Here is a 6,946-nt window from a genome sequence, read left to right as displayed (position 1 = left end):
TTTGCAGTAGTTACATGATGTTTATATAGGTAAATAGATACATATATATGTTTCTTTATCTTTATATAAATAAAGATTATTATTTTGTATTATAGGTGAGTAAGAATAACCTACCCTTCAGCTGTGACCAGTTAACAGGTTGTTAAAACACCACAATATAAAGGCTGCGTAATGGCTGCGCCAAATGATACAATGGCTGTTTTAGCGTTACTGGAAGATATTACTATTGCGCATTTTAGGCAAGAACGAGTCTTCAGTGACTGTACTGATTTTCTGGTCCATGATGATGACTGGCTAATGCGCTGCTTTTGATTTCCAAGAGCTGTTCTCTTGGAATTGTGTGCTGAACTGGGCCCTGTGTTGGAACAGCACTCTCAGAAAAACCATGCCACCCCCGTCTATCTACAACAATCGTTTTTTTGGCGAGGGCAATGTTTCAATGGTAGCTTGTGGACAGATCAGGGATATCCCAGTCTGGACTGAGCTGGATCATGCTCATGGTGTGGGGTGGCAAAATTTCTTTGAGTAATAGTTACATCAGCTTCCCTTACACAGCAGCTAAATAGGCCAACATCAAAATGCAATTTGCAGCAATTTGATGTCCGGTTTCCCAAATGTAATCGAAGCTCTCGACCGCACATATGTTGCAATAGGAGCACCTTGTGAGGATGAATTTGTTTACATTAATTGGAAACATTTTCATTCCGTCAGCATCCAGGGGTCTCATTTATAACTTTTGCTTGTTGCAAAAAATAGGGCCTCAAAGAAGCATATGCCACTTCCCATGCAAAAGATCTTTAAAAACAAACTTGATGGGAGAATATGTGCACCTGCATGTTAACTCATGACCCATGCGTACAAACATTTTGGAGACAGTGGATTGGTTGTGCCCTGACACACACGTGTTTTTGCTTTTGTTATTTGGCTTTATGTGTTTTTGTTTTTCAGAGAAATACAGGAGAATGTAAATGCTTACGTTAACTATTCTGACTATATCACTGCAAGCACCATTATGTCTCATTGTGTTTTCTGGAGTTTTGGTTTTCTGTTTGCTCTTTGTTTTTCCTCCTGTGTCTCTGTGCTGCTTTTCCCTCCACACATACTCTGCATCAGCTTCATTAGCCCTGCCCTGTTCCCAGAGTTTTCCCTATCCAATCAGCTCCTTGCCAGTCCTCTGTCTAGTCACCTGTTCTCTATTCCCTCATTAGTTCTGTCTGTATTTAAGCCTTGGTTTTCAGTTCAGTATTTGATGAATCCTTTGTTCTATATTGTTTAGTTTGTTCTGCTCTTTTCTGTGTTGTTCAGTTTTGCTTTTACCTGCCAGCTTTGTCTTTTGCCTGCACAAGCCTTAAAATCAAGAAGTTATTCTACAGTTCATACTGCCTGCGTCCTGTATTTGGGTCCAACTCCTGCTACTCTTCCTGTCACTGGCCTTTCCCTGAGAGTAAGTATGAATATACTTATTTCTTTTCATCTCAACTATGCTAACTAACTGGTGAACTTAACATCACTGGTTGCAGAAATCCAAGACAAAATTAAAAATAATAGCAGAACAGAACTTCCTCTTCAGCTACACAAGCACAAGTGACAAGCTAGAGGGCCCAATATGCTGACTCTCGACACTCATTGGACAGACCTCTCAAGACAGAGTGATTGGTGCGGTGAAAGAAACACATTTACACCAATATTCATGAATACTTTTGCATTGACCATTTATGGTGTATGTAGGCATGTAGAGGGCTGAATATGAGGCTGATTCATGTGCCCACATTTCCAAGTGGATTGTGATTTGTAAAGGTAAAAATTTGTGCGTATGCGTGGTTTTATAAATCTGATTATTTTTCGGCGCACGTTACTTTCGGTTTTTGTGTAAACATACACTTTTAGTATGGATCCTACACACTATTTTATAAGTGAGACCCCAGATTATTTGTGATGCACAAATGATGCTAACAAATGTGGTTGCCAAATGCCCTGGGTTAAGCCACGATTCATTTATACTGTCTCAAAGCGGTGTGGGAAGGCGACTTCATGCTGGAGCAGTGCCAGATGGATGGCTTCTTGATGAGATGTGATTATTTACTGACCTTTGATAATTATGCTGTTTGCGTTTCACGCAATCAAACCATTAAATGCACACATTTTATACCCACAGGTGACAGTGGGCATGCATTGAAGCCATGGCTACTTGTGCCATTTACAAAACCCCAGAGCACACAACAGACGCACTATAATGTGATGTAGAGCCATGCGTTCTGTGTGGTAGAGTATAGCATTGAGCTTTTAAAAGGGAAATGGTTGTGCTTGGATGCCACTGGTGAGAGACTACTCTACCAGCCAGAAAACCTTTGCAAAATTATAAGGATGTGCACAATCTGGCGGTGAGGTATGCAGTCCCCTTCCCATCTGAATGCGTCAGACCTGACCTAACCCACTCCCACCCACCCCTCTGACCCTGTTGAACCCGATACTGAACACCAACCAGCTGCAGCAGCAGTCCAACTGTGTCTTTACGTGATGCAGAGACTGTAAGCATGGTAAGTCAAGTGAACATTGTGTGTGTGTTTTATGAAACAAGGAGAGGATTGATGCACTTTTTAAAATTTTTTTCACAAGCTCTTTTAGTGTACAGCTTATTTCACTGTTGATTCCCTGAGTGTCACTTGTAATTCCCTCAGTTTCATGGCAACATTAATTTTGTTTTGTTCTAGGACACAGTCAGTGAGGACACATGCCTGTGTCAGGGCAGGTGATGGCGGTGGCGCACTCGCACCGGATTCTGTCCCCCGAACCTCAACCTGTTCGCTGGAGGCACCAGGGTCTTCATCTGCATCTGAGAATAACATATTCTTCTTTGTAACAAAGGACATACTAGTCTTTTTTTATTGCAAGTTTGATTACAATAATATTCAAACTGGGCGACTTACCAAGTTCCATCTGGGCAAGTGCATCTGTGTCTCCTAACTTATCTGGCACAAAGCCACTGATGGCAGTTTGGCTCAGGATAGAAGCCATGCGCTCAGCAAGCGGGGAGGGCGCTGGGGTTACTCTCCTCCTCCAGTAGCTCACACCCTAACGCTGTGCGCAGTAATGCGCTTGTCGGCCTCACGCTTGAAACCGGACTATGTTTTTAAAAATCTCCTCCAGTGTCTATGGCTCAGAACTAACAGTGTTCACTGCTTCGGTTACTTTCTACCATTCAACTTGATTCATTTTTTTTGGTGACGCCAGAGCTTAGGCCTCCAAATAATACCTGTTTTCTTCTGTCAGTTTGATCAACCATTATTTCAAGTTCAGTTCGTAAAGTTGCACTTTCTCCTTTAAACTAAACTAAATGCTGGCCCTTTATATGCCACCCAGGCAATTGGAGGTTTGTTGGAAGCCATTTATAGAAAATTGTGCACATGGTCAGAAGGCTAATGCATGTGCACACAATTTCAGGACGATTGCGATGTATGAGGAAAAAATACGTGGAAACAGACATACATAGTTTTATAAATCTGACAAAAAGACTGTATGCATGTTTCCTGTTTTGTGTGAACACAAATTTCTACACCTAAATATGCACTGAGTTTTATACATTTGGCCTCTTATGTCTTTGTAACCCACTTGGTGTGTGTAGGGGTTCACAAAAAATCGATTCACAGAAGAATCGCGATTCTCTCTGCCATTTCAGAAATTCCAAGAATTGATTCACATTTTTCAGTCTTGCCACGACGCTGTTTTCCATTTTTTCCTGACATGAATTAGCTCGCTAAATCCCATAGATGGTGCAATGACACCGCCCCAGACCCAACCCTGGGGGCAAGAAGGAAGTGAAGTGTGTGTCATGGAGAGGCCGCGAGCAATGAAGTACCTGACAGAAAAACAAGTACAACCTGGTCCATTGGCTATGAAGGCAATCATTTGGACATATTTTGGATTTTCTTATCTCGAAGGGAAGGTGGAGCTTAATGCCATTATCAGGCGCTGCAACGCACTTCCGCAGGTTTGTGCCATTGTGGGCTTATTTATTTGTAACCGCTGTGTAACAGTCAGAAAATAACGTTTTATTGATCTGATTCACCAGCTTCCTCATTAATGTTACCAGCGATCCCTCATTCACTCTCTAGCTTGCTCGACCACTGCTTCTCTCTCTTGTCTTTTTGAAATGAGTCGGGAAGCCGTCAGCAAAGCCTAACTTTACTTTTAACCCCTCCCCCTCCCCTCTTCCTAGTAATGTTTTTGTCATATGGCAGGGTTGTACAGCATTACAGGTTGCGTTGATTCTGGTTCACGTTTCTCGCTGCGGCCCCTGCAGCCCCCTCCCCCACAGCCTCAACACACAGCAGGTCTGTTGCCAGCTGGTTATCTGAGGACGCAAATGAGAAATTAATTTTCTCTCAACGAAATCCGTAGTCGCCTTGAAGTTTATGACAAACTGCCAAAAACAAGCCAACAAGATGCAGCAGCAAAACAAGCGTTTTAAACAGCTGTTCTGTATTTTGAAACAGTCAATAAAATTCAGTAAATAGCGAAGCTGCCCGTTTCATTACTTTATATTCATGTAGTAAATAAACAAATATCAATTAGATGGTAATCTGCATGAGAAATTAAGAAAAAAGAAAATTGGTTAGCCTATAATCACTCGCTAATAGTGATCAATTTTCTTGTTTGCACTTTGCAGCTAAATGTAGCAGGCAGCTATTGTTTGTTTGATTTTGTGAATTGAAGGAGGAATTTGTTATTTGAGGTTTTACACTTAGCAGTTTATCTTTGTAATCATTTTTATTTTTGTATTAGGTATTCATTTGACCCTTTGTCTCAGGGCTGCTTTGGTTTCCTATTGACTGAGCAAACTAAAAGAACATAAATCTTACTCAGATTGACTTTGAGTAGCCAATGTTTACATTTGATTCAGTCTGATCTTTTTTGAGACCTATAAAAGTGTCTACTGCAGTCAAATGGAGAGAGTGACTCAAAACATCAATCTAGAATCAAATCTATGAATGTATTGAATTGTGAACTGATTTTCAATCGTGAATCGAATCGTAATCCCAAAAAATCGAATCATGAGATTTCCTGAATCATGCACCCCTAATATCTAAGTGTCTAGGTTCTAAGAGGAGAATGGTGTATAATGAAGTACTGAAGTACACGATGACATTAATTTATATCCTTCCCTTAATAATTCACACCAACAACTGAAAACCCTTATGTTTAACTGTAATGTATTATTGCTTCTTTTTTCTGTCTTATTTCCTTTCAGTTAGAACAATAACCTGGATATGTTCTTTCCTTTAGAGCACTACATTTTCCATTTTGTTACAGGAATCATTGAACTCATACACCTCTTGGGCATGAAACAAAATTGCACCCACAACCTGGATCAGTTACAACTTGAAATGATTCAAAATTCCTATAGACTAATTTATAGTCAGTTTTCACAGGAAGCGTAATATGGCTAAGTTATTCAATATGGCAACCAAATTTGGCGAAGGCAATTAGGTTCAAACCCAGTGTATTTCAACCACAATTTTTAAATGTTGAGACCGTACAAGAACAACAAACAAATAAAAACTGATCTGAGATCTGAATGAAAGGATCTATACCTTTTAATAGAAATAACCAAGGGAATATGAAAGCAGCCTTTGTTTATTCAACCCTGTTTCATAGTATTCGGATGCACTTGAGTTCATACCACCACTCTTGGCAAGGAAAACGATCCATCCTGGCTCCCAAGTGGATGGAAAAGATGAAGAAGTTTGAAACTGATGAGTAGTGGAGTGGTGAGAAGATGGTGATGATGGAGATGGAGACCAGGATGCAGTGGGATGATGGCGACTCGAGCAGCACAGTTCTGTCTGTAGTATAGTCTCAGCAAAAAGCTTGCACAAAACATGCAGAATAATCACTCAGTTGTCCATATCAACAGTTCACTTGTGTTTCTTCTCAGGACACCAATACATAATATCCTTACATATTACACATATCTCAGTAACTATACATCTTAACAACATTTCACTTACATATTTCAGCTTAGAACTTAAACTTATCTGTCTGACTTAAAGGACTAGTTTACTAAGAACATAAGTGACTACAAAAGGACAGAAAACATACTGTATAAACATTGATTGTTTCTGCCTATAGCTGAATTAACGAACCACTAACTTAGCATTTTTTCTTAAATGGACAGTATTCAGCAATTTCAAGTGAAACCATACCACTGGTAGCTTTATCGGGTTATTAGCCCATCCCAAATGTTTTTACAACACATAATAAAGCAACAAATTCTCAAGGTTAGCAACAACCAGAATGCTAATTTGTTGTTTAGCTAGCGGCTAACTCATCAGAATATTCAATACACATGACATTTGGACTGGGTCGGCAGCTCCGTGGTTGTTGTATAACTTCTCTTTCAGCTTTCAAGAATCTCACCTCATTTATCATTGCTAGTTTACTACTTTAATCAAGGTAGCTAGACTATTGTTTCAAACTTTCTCTGCACAAGAGCTACCTACTGGTGTTATTATTGTGCTGGTGAATGAACTCATTTCATTGACACGTCCCCCTTTCAATTAGACCACTAGGCAGTGCCAATAGACCATAATAACTGAGGGAGTAGTTATTTTAATATTGTCATACCTGTCTGAGGGAGTGACTACTACCAATGTAGCTTTTTGTTGGAACAGTGCTTTAAATATGACTTTTTGGTAAACATCTTAAAGCTAGCTAAAGCAAACCACGACGAACACGCTAAAGTTTGAAGATGTCAAGACGTGTTCACTCCAACAGGAAATGTATACCTCCTGGCTACATTTTACAGAAACAAGATAGTTTTCCCCTTCTGATTGCTTTCTCAGCAACACTGTTAGCAAACCACAAATTGAGTTGGCCTTATTTGTCAATTGGTAACAGGTGCAATTGTTTGCAGTAGTACCACTCAGCCACCCTTCATTCAGGCTAA

General features: G+C 40.1%; 1 long non-coding RNA gene across 1 annotated transcript; it reads left to right on the top strand.

Moving 5' to 3' along the window:
• The first annotated feature begins 1,235 nt into the window (after positions 1-1,235).
• LOC137188331 (uncharacterized) lies at positions 1,236-3,514 on the top strand. Its single transcript, XR_010929361.1, has 3 exons — positions 1,236-1,448; positions 2,156-2,546; positions 2,723-3,514. It is a non-coding gene; the product is annotated as an uncharacterized lncRNA (long non-coding RNA).
• The last annotated feature ends 3,432 nt before the right edge of the window (positions 3,515-6,946 follow it).

Source organism: Thunnus thynnus, chromosome 8, assembly GCF_963924715.1.
Source record: "Thunnus thynnus chromosome 8, fThuThy2.1, whole genome shotgun sequence".
NCBI lineage: Eukaryota > Metazoa > Chordata > Actinopteri > Scombriformes > Scombridae > Thunnus > Thunnus thynnus.
This window is presented reverse-complemented; position numbering and strand designations above follow the sequence as displayed.